This window comes from Thunnus thynnus, chromosome 18 (genome assembly GCF_963924715.1).
Source record: "Thunnus thynnus chromosome 18, fThuThy2.1, whole genome shotgun sequence".
Classification (NCBI taxonomy): Eukaryota; Metazoa; Chordata; class Actinopteri; order Scombriformes; family Scombridae; genus Thunnus; species Thunnus thynnus.
In genome coordinates, this window is record NC_089534.1 from 26987826 (window position 1) to 26999001 (window position 11176).

The following is an 11176-nucleotide window of genomic DNA, read 5'->3' on the forward strand; positions in this document are numbered from 1 at the left end:
CAGTGATAGTCTCTGTACTCACTTTTATGTTAAAACACCTTACACTTGTATCTTGTTGGTTTATTTGTCTGTACACCATGCGGGCCCTTGGCCATGGTTCTGCAATGTCATTATCATGCTCTGGCTAAAGTAGTTGATTTATAATCTTACAATGGGTCAAAAATGCTAAAACATGACTTAATTTGAAAAGTGTTGCCCTCATACCCCGTAGAGCCTTGACCTACTGGTGTTGTCACCCAACATTAAAAGAACATGAATGCATTGACCTCAGTAATCACCTATTTTAAACTCCACAGGTAACTGCATAAGATGGGAAGAATAGATTCATATAGACAAGTCTCTTAGCATAGCTACCAAGGTGGTCAGATTCTCACTAGACATTGTTGGATTATGAAAACATCTGGTACTGCCTTCATTTCAGATAGAACATTATTCTGTTCTTGCTTTGACTGGCAGGGTACCGTTTCGGTCTCTCTTTCCATTTAAAGGAAAATCCCAAATTCTCCTCAGAAACCTCTACGGACAGAGGATGTCTGCAAATGTCACAGCATGTAGGTTTAAGTATAATGCAAATGACAACCCACTTTGTATGTTGTACTGCCTAACCCGCCTCACGTGCCCCATGTCTTCAGTAAATTCTTTGGGTAGGGTTGGTCAAGGTTATTCTGGGTCATAGGAATTGGTGTTTCTTGGGTTGGTCATGGGTTCTTAAGGGTCCTTAACAGTGTCTTTTTTAAAATCAGATTGTGTGGCAAATTTAGGCTGACATGTTTGTATCTGCATTTGTATTTATTTGCATTTACTTTGTCGCTAATGGGGACAGTGCATCAAACCCTGGGGGTGGGTCAGGTGAACGGATCTTAATTGGGTCTTGGTTTACATCTGCCCTACGACCTCTGTCATCCATTCTTTTTTTTAATGGCAAGTATGAGGGGCAAACATGGAGATTCATCTCAGTTCTTTTGTTTTAAGTCAATTCCTGAAAACTAGATTGTGTCATATTGAGGGTCAGGCATAGGGATGTCACTTTATGCCTGACCCTTTACCTGGCTTTTACATAATAGTCTCTTACAGCAGCCTCTTCTCTTAGTTTCTATGGTGACACAATGGCTGAGATGGCCAGAGAAACAGACCACTGGCTATGGATGATGTACCTATTTTCACTTTTCATTCTAACCTGGTTTATCCAACTCACGCCTTTAGCACAGACCGACTCTCTGCGTTGATCTGCTCTCTACGTGAACAACATGAAGATCTGTGTAGAATCTCCATAAAATGGTGTAAATAATCCAACAAAAGCGCTTACCTTGACCACCTACCAACAGATACAGCAGCAACTCAAAAAGTCTATGAGATGCTTGTTATTATATCATTTTACTTTTACACACTTAGTTAAGAACGGGACTAACAACACTGTGTGCTGTGTATATGGTGTGGGCTGTGCTGAATTACTGCAACAATCACTGTTGGTGTAAAAATACCAGGTGCAGCAGGGCAGTGCTGTGGCCTGGAGCAGATATCCAGGAACTGTTGCCTTCAACACCCAAAACAACCCCTCCAAGGTTAGCACGCTGCCAGCTGGCCGGCAGCCACGGAGCCTTTCCTTCCCTCTCCTATGCCCCCAGCTGGCCTCTCTGTGATTACCAGCAACCAATGAAAAAGAACACAGAGTGCACAGACCTACTCGAGAGCTCTTACACCCACTGCTCTGACCTACCTGGATCACATCAACCCACTCAGCTGTCTACTCCCCCGTCCTAGGTCACTGCATACGCCCCTAGAGCCACAGACAGGCTGGCCTAACTGAGAGGAAGTGACCGAAGATATACACATGATTATGGCTTTTGTTGGCATTAGTGGCTCTGACTACACCATAACAAAATAATATGACTGAAAAACATCCTCTGCTGAGAGCCTATGTTGTGAGATTCCAACTATGCACATGCCGGGGTAATTCATTTCCTCTCTCCACCAGATTTTCAAACTGCCAGTCTGTCATGACAAGGAAAGTGCTGTGTTTAAAGGGGTTGACGGTAGTGAATGTGATTGGTCACGACTGTGACACACCCTAATGGGACCCTACCTAACCCCATTAGACTGAATATAATTAGGACCTGGCCAGACTTGTGTCCTGGATAGGGTCATAGAAACCACATTGAGAGGAGCCAGTTAAGGTGGTTTGGGCGTCTAATTAGGATGCCCAATTGGCGCCTTCCTGAGGAGGTATTCAAGGCACACCCAACTGGAAAGAGAACCCAGGGTAGACCCAGAATGCACTGGAGGGATTATATAACCTCAGCTGGCCCGGGAGCTGCTTGAGATCCCCCGAGGAGGAGCTGGAGGAAGCAGCAGTGAGAAAGGTGTCTAGTCTACTTTGCAACAACCCCAATCTGCATGATATGAGAGACTACATGAACAACTTACATCACATGATGTATTATTGCTGTCCTCACACAGGCTGATGTGGTCCAAATTACCCCCGGACTAGTATAACACATCAATAAAACTAATGTGATGTTTAACAGTGATAGATGAGGCATATTTAAATATCACTCAAATGCACCATTAAAGGGGAGCAGACCCTTAGGGCATCTAATAACATGTGCATGCTTTACTTTAACTGATGGCCTGATGCTGCAGGAATGCCTTGTAGTTGGGGGGGGTTTCACAGTTGTGATTTTGGTCCAGTTCCTGTTGCCCCTTAAACTCCAGCTTCAAACACTGCTGATCTGACGCAGCACACACAGCAGCAGTCCTGTTTACTGAAGCCAGGGGTCAGAGATTCTCGCCACGCGTTTGTCATTAATTGGGAGCAACTGGCCGAAAGGACGATCAAAGGAATGGCTGTACACATGTAAACACTGTCAAGGCCTTTGAGGAGGGAAACTGTGTGAGGCTGGTATGAAATGCTGAGAACTCAAGGACCTCATATCAAATCAAGATTTCACACCCTCTAAAATAGTGCAGCTGCTAAATGTTCCTCTATCAGTTTTAATGCTAATTTTAAGTTAAGATGCACGATGCTGTGTGTGTTAACTGTTTTTATACTTTCTTGTCCATGTGGCAACTACCAGGGTTAGATAATCAGAACATAGGTGCCAACTGATTACTGTCATGTTTTCCAGAGTCTGTATTACATCATGATTACTAGGAGAGCACCGATCTATGGTTTGAAGGGTTTTAAGAGTTACTGTATTCTGATATTTTTGCACCCACACTGCCAGGACTGATACACATGCTTTGGAGCCTCAGTTTTGGTACCATCGTGCCAGTATAGAGATCTATACCAAAACCTGTGCCCTATATGTTTTGTGTTTGTTTTTTGTGTATAGCACAGAAACAGAGAGCAAAAAGTATATTTCCAAAAATGTTGAACTATGCTACTTGTATTCTAATTTTAATCTAAGTATAAAATATTTTCACAGTTCATTTTCCCATTATGTTTCTTTGAATATAGAGAAAGAAAAAATGTTGTCGTTTTAATTATTATTTATTGGAGCATCACATAAATATTCTGTATTTGTTCATATAATCTATTGTCATTATTTATTCATCTGTGCATTGTTTCTCTATAGATTAATTGTTTATGGGGTTATTTAATGTCATAAAATAGTGAAAAATGCCCATCACAATTTCCAGTGATGTATTTAAGTTGCTTGTTCTATCTTAACAATAGTCCAAACTCCAGATACTTTGAGCTGGAACAGACAGCAAACATTAATCATTTTTGCTTGAAGAGAGTTTTGCTTTAAATATTTACTCAGTTATTTACATAGCTTCTAATTAATTTTCTATCATTTTCAATTAATAGATTGGTGTTTAAGCTCTAGTTCCAACACATCAGTGAAGCTACTGTAAATGTGATTTGCAGTGAATAATTTTAAAACTGCTCGAGTGTTCATTCCTGATCTTAGAAACAGTAGTTCCACTTATCAGCTTTTTCCAGAGCTTTCAACAACATCTTGTGGTTTTCCTTGACAGGTGGAGTTTGTTTAGTTATATAGAAGCTCAATATTTACTGTAGATCACTGTTGACCACAGGATGTGACAGAAAGATCTGTAAAAAGCTAGTGAGTAAACCCTTTAGTTAAGATATTTTTGACCAAAGTAAAATACCATGTGTTCTTATGCATCATTATGTCAATGGAAATATTCTATATGTCTTACAACCTTTTCACATATTTGGTTTCTTTGGAAATTCTTTGATCTTTGCTAGAATGTAGACTAAAGTTTTGGGGGGTTGTAAAGATGGACCCAGGGGTGCCATTAGTTTTAACCTGTGCTTCACTTTACAGTTGTATTAAATGGGCACATTTGTAGAAAAAATGCCACAAATAAAACTAATTCCATCAATATAAATATTACAGATACAACTGATATCTGCTGATCAGTATCTGCTGGTCTACTGTTGATGCTGGATAAATTACCACGTTTCTTTCTTGGAAAAAGCAGTGATCACCATCATCATCATTCCATCTAATGAGTCAGCAACAAAATGTTTTAAAAAAAATTATGTGGTTCCAAATGACTTATTCATCTAAATAAACTGTCCAGTCACACTGCTGCCAGTGTTATAGCATCAATCTGTGAACTCCTCCACATCAAGGTAATCGGCCTCGTTCCAGAGAACTGAGTAGAACTGATTTTATATTTTCATTTGTTTTAAATAAAAACAAGAAGGTGAAAAAATATGCTACAGTCAGACTTGTTGCGATGGATTTATTTTTGCAGTGTACAAGCTCGGCATGTGGTGCGCTGGCAGACTAAACATCCACTCTGAGAGACACATGCTGGTTGTGCTGCATCTGTCAGCCAGTGGCATCCCTGTGGCTGCAGCCTGTGCTGAGGCAGCAATCTGCACAGACAAAAGTCTTATCAACGCGCACAAACAACAGTCTGACCCCCCTAAAACCTAACAGCACAGACACACACCGCCATTCACTCTCTGTCTCTAACCGTAGGCCTGCTTTACATCAAATCCTTAAAAAGCGAACAATGAATCATCATGCAAACTTATCAGAGCACGTGGTGGATCCTGCATCGGGTTTACTCTCTCCAACTGTAGGTCTGCTTTTAATCACCTTTTCAAAACTGAATGACTAGCAGCTGACATTCACACGCTCTGTGACCCGCTGTTTGGCTGATAACGCACACAGACAGAGGTTCAGTCAGAGGCTGTGTACTGTAGATGAAAATGAAGTAGGTGTTTTGCCTGAGGATGGGCTGCAGGAATGCAGCCGTGCCCACTCTCTGAACATGAGGGACTTTTCCCTTCACTAATGAGAAACACTGAACATCAGTGTTGGAATGCAGGGTGACTATTACTTCCAGGTGACATTTGCTGATATACAAGCTCACACACAGGATACATGTAGGAGTTATATCTGAGGTAAATATACGTAGTGTTTCCTCCTGATGTGGTTGCGCCCACTCACAGATGTACAGAGAGCTGGCTTGGTTTGGTACATTCCTTTATAGTGTTTAGAGACCACTTGATATTGGAAAATTACCTTTTATTAGAACTTGGGTTTTATTTTCATGATTTTACTGTTAATCTTTGTTTGCTCTTCCAATTAAGTTTGGCCAACTTGGGGGTTTGCTTAAAAGATAACTGGTTTATTACAATTTAAGTCTTATTTTTCATAGTTCCATTATCCCTGTTGGTAAAATATACTATATATACTGATTATTGCTGAGTTCTAGGGACATGGAGACATTGGTAAAAAAGTAGTTATGCAGGGCAAGAGTACAAAGTGATTGGAGTACACAACGATTTGAATGGCTGAGTGAAAACATAGCTTAAATTGATCGTTTTTCTCACAAGTTCATGAAAATGGCGCCAAATGTGATATTTGCTGGCTGTTCTCTACAATGTTAACCATTAAAGTATGACTATGTAGTTTTTAAAAGAAGACGTTTCACAATATTTCTCTTACAAATAAAAAGTTGAATTTATAAGTAATAAAACACAGCCTTTCTCAATTCAATATACTCATAAGGTTTTGCTGCTACAGCCTTAATTGGTCCAGTATGACCAGTAGCCTATGGTGGCTAATGTAAGCTAATTTGAGCTAACTTTAGACATAGTTGTGTACATGACATTAATCAGTCCAATCATCGGCTTAAGTATGCTTCTCTACTTGTGCTACTATGGTGCTATGTTTTTGCTTTCACTATTATCCCATATTTCAAACAGTGGTTGCTGTTCAGCACATGTTAGTCTTGTTTTAAGTCTATGCAAATATTTTCAATATTGGTTAATTTCAGCTGGCTGAAAATTTACACATCAAAAAAACTGTAAAAACTATTTTTCACAGCCCAAGATGACATTTTCAGAATTCCTTGATTTGACCAACCAAATGTCCAGAACCCATAGTTATTCAGTTTAAGATTATATACAACAGAGAAAAGCAGAAAATCCTGAAAATTTTGAAGATGGAACCAGAGAATGTTTGACATTTTTGTTTGATAAATGACAATTGATTAATCAATATAAAAATGGTCAACTATACATGTTCTACTGATCTTTGCAGAAATGGAATATAATATTCAGGTATGTTTTAATCAGTGTAAAATCACCTGAAAGTAAGAATCGCTGTGTTTTTGTTACCTTAGAATGAGCCCTTTATACTATAATGAAACTGACAAACTTGTATAATTAGATAGAGTGAATGATAAAAGATGAGTTGATTGAAATAAATTGATACTGGAGGTTTTACAGTGTGCAGATGTGGTTGCTTGTGGGAACAGTTGGCTTGGTTCAGCAGAGTGTTCAGAGGCCTCTTGTTAACTGGTTAATCATGAGTGAAGGACGACAGCAGAGAGGTAGAGCGGGAAGACAAGCTCTTGTTTCTTATCAGATCCCCCCCCCCCCTTTACCCTCCCCTCTGCAAAACAGCTCCTGTTTGGTTCAAACATGTGGTATATGCAAATAAAAGCCTACCGTGTTGAGCATGAAGTCACCGCCAGTGAAGTCACCGCTAGTGATAAGCCCAGCGTGGTGTTTGACATGCTGGGTGCCTGAATTGCCATCTGTGTCGGTACAGAGGCACACCCAAAACAGAAGGAGATATTCCCTGAACGCTCCCAGTGAGGGCGGGGGACCTGAGCTGAGGAAGAAACAAAGCGGTGGGAGCAGGAACCGGGGCCAGATCCACAGTGGGGAGTGGAGACCTGCAATTATACAAGCAAGCGGAAGCAACCACCTCTCCCTCTCACACAGAACTCAGGCTTATGAAAAAGATCACGTTTCCACATCTTTTGTGTGGCTGCAAGTGTTCGGTTCCTATAGCTTTTGTATAGGAAGCACATAGACAAATCTCAAGTCTTAGCAGCCAGGTTGAGTCAGGCTATTCCCACAAGGCACAATAGGCCCATCTAATAGCATTCCTGTAATGGCAGGAGAAAAGCTGTGGACAAACATTTACGGTTGGCCAGATTGAGTTTTAAAGAGCCTCTTTTCTCCTCCTGTCCTTGTCCCATTCAGACAGGTCAGTGGGCTCCTCCCTGGTGTTTTGTGCGACACCATTCACAGTGCTCCATCACTCAGTGCCTCCAACTCTCTCCCCTGTCCTCTGTTCACTCAATTGGACAACACTGACCCTGGGCAACTGCACTCTGGCATTCCTGGCCGAGGAAAAGTGCTTTTGGGCTTAAACAGTGGACAAAAAAAGGAAAGAAGGGAAATTAGTAAAAATAGAAAGAGATGATTTCACAAATCTACACTAAACACTGTTAAGGAAAGAAAAAATCTAACCAGCTCTTGTTCCAAGCATGTCACCTAAAGATTATGCTCATGTTCAACTCATTTGCAGTAGTATTGCAGGAAATCTAAAGCAGCTCAAATTATTGTTCTTAATCAGCACAATGAGGAAATATTGCACTTGGTTAAGGTTATTAAAAGATGTTGTTTTTAGCTTTGCAATTGAAAAAGTCAATTTTGACTTAAAGCACAAGATTTTGTCAATATTCCTTAAAACTCTCAATCTTAGCCAAATCATTTAGTGGCCTAACAGGGTACAGGATGTGAAGCCTGACCTCCTCACTTAACCCTGTCTCCAGAAATTACAGCTATGTACCACTAACTTGCTAAAGCAAAAATGTTTTGAGAGATGTATAATGCCACCTGAATTAAGTTTTTTTAATCAACAAAACAAAAAGTGTCTTCAATTAAATTGTGTTGATGTTAAAATGTTGATATTGAACATATCTGCTTTTGTAATACAACACCAGCTCGTAGCAACAAAAGCATGATATTGTAGTTAATGGTTATGTTTTGGCTCTCAAATCACAGGTTAAGGTTCAGTAAAAATCATGGCCTTGGTTAAATATTTAAAAAGCAAATAGTGACTTCAAGCACAAGACACAATGTCTTCACTTCATTAACATTTAGCCAAAGCCAGTTTCTGAGGATGTGAAGCCCAGTCACGGGTGTCACAATCATGGGCTTATACCCACCACCAAACCCCAAGCAACTTTCTATAAATTCTGTACGATACAGTACAACAAGGTAACATTTTCTTTACTTGAAAAAAACTCTGCCTGTGAACATAATCGAGGCAGCAGTTGCATTTCCTGCAAAGCGTATTTGGTAAAACAAATTAGAAGTATACACATGTCACTTCTAGTAGAAAAGGGATGCAGTATCCTTCACACTAAGTGCTCGTCAGGTTGTGGAAACCTCTTTGACAGTGAAATCAGAGTTGTTGGAGAGAGATCGGACAGGCAGTGAGATGCAGCCAGGAGGAGGCTGTGGTAGCAGGCTCCTCAAGTTCTATTCTCCTATAAGATTAATACTCTGTTCTGTATGGAACTGATATGCCAAGTGTATAAGATGAAGCAAAACATGAAGGTACAAGGCATTAAGTGTAGATAAGCACCAGGGAGGGTTTTGCCTGAGGAAACATCCTGACAGAAAGGGATTGGGATGTGCTGCTTGGACTATAAACAATGCTGTGTTTCAGTAGTGACAAAATAAAAGAGTGACCAATGATTAACAGCCTGTAGTTTCTCATCCACTGGTATTATCTTTATATCATCTACAAACATGGGACATAGGTCACTTCCTAGTTACTAATATTTAGTTCTCTCAGCTACCTCAGAAGTGGACACCTTCCCTGTGTCTTATCAGATGGGTTTACATCATTTTTATAACATAGTGACGTTTGTGTTTGTGGCCAGAGGAGCAGCACTCATATAGTAGGCCTTATCTTTTGTTTATTCCTAGCTACCTACAGAAGTGTTGTTTATGACTACTACTGGCTGAATAGTTGTTTCCTAAAGAGAACTTCAAAAGTTTCCACACTTGTTTCCACTTCTAGTTTCTTTCAATAAAAAGGTGGATGTAAAACTTTAACCTCCTGTAAACGCAGCTACTTAGCTAACTACTTTATAAAGTGTTGGATCACAGCCGGACAGCTTGCTAAGAACACAACCTGACAAGATGTTGCCATGTGTCCTGGTGTAGTGAGAAATCTGGGATGTTATCAGTGTGTTACTCCCTGTGATTGTTGAGTTGTGATGCACTATGACACCTCTAGAAGGACATCCTCTTTTTATATGTGGAAGTAGAGTCTGAGCCTCAACCTTTAGGTGGGTGTTTCCAAGGACGTCAGTTGACTGACAGCTGAGAACCAAAGAGACATGCTGTCAACTGCTGACTGGACAACGTCATACTGTAAAGCCTACCATTAAACCACATTGTATTAGCAATAAATCATTAGTGATTTAAGCTGTCTGTTGCTTTACAACAATCAATATAAGGGACAACCCATTAAGGTAAGTGGAAGCTAGGTAGCATAGCTAGTTAGCCTAGCATTCAAACATTAGCAATAATTTCCACTGAACTAGACTTCAACTACTGTTGAACTAGACTGTTAGTGCAAGTCATTTTAGCTACTGCTTGGTAACTCCTGCACACTCAAAAATAATTGATAATTAAATTGGTAATTGGTAATTAAACTTGTGACCAAATAAGTACACTAGTCAAAACAAACACCAAGGTGATATGTAGTGATTTCTTATCATAAATTAATTCTAACTTTAATTGGACTTTAACATTTTAAATGTAGGTGGATTTGTCCTTTAAAATGGATCCTCAGGCTGAGTTATTGGTAGCTTATTAGCTGCCCAGTGCACATTAGAATGGCTGACAACAGAAAACCTTAAACACAAAAGCCTGTTAATCATTGCAGTGGCTCCTGTATAGCATGGCTGTCCACAAGAGAGAGAATAGACTCCCCTCAAAAGTCTCCACATACTGCTTTGTTTAAGTACACAAAACAAATCTTCATTCACATGGAAATATGATGAAAAAAAAGGTCAATATTGAGACTTTTTATACTGCGGTCCACTCTAACTCACATATAGATCGACTGACAGTTATACTACTAAATATTAATATGTCCAAATACATCATTCCTACTGCATTATTTGAAGTATCACTTCAACTTCCTACTTTCCTTTTCCTCATAATAAGTGGGGTGCTGCCACGCCATGTAAAGAACAGATGTTGTTTGGCAATGCAAAACTTTAAAGAGGCAGGTCAGTAGGAGTAAATGCACAAAAGGTGGAATTTGTTAACAAAAATATGAATGAAACAGGGACAAAAATGAACCCTAGAATAAAACCTGCATCCTCACAGAACCCATGATCTACTCAGGTTACCATGGAGAGAGCTAGACGGACACAGAGCTGTCAAAGAATACACAATAACAGAATGAACATTAATAGAAGATTACTGTTTCTGCTGACAGTTTATCTATAGGTGCACACACACACAGCCATGAATGCACCAAACTTACCTGAATGTCATTACTACAGAACAGTTTTACCTTTCCTCCCTCAACGTGACAGAGCCCAGTCACTCACTGCCTGATGGTGCACACCTGTTCTCACTATCAGTGATGAGTGAGACATGACAAACTAATGATTTAACACACAAAACATTGGTAAACGGAGCCTAGTGAAGAGAGAGAAGAGCAACATTCTCACATTAAATATCTCATGTTTTTATGTTACAGTCGTCTGAACACCTAATTTCACACAGTATATAAATTGCCTTCATACATATTTATAACGTCAAAATCCATAGCGTCCAAAACGGCACATTCATTAAACTTGTTCATCATTTCAGTACTGGCTCACAAACTCAGGTATCATATCTGCACTGGTGTTT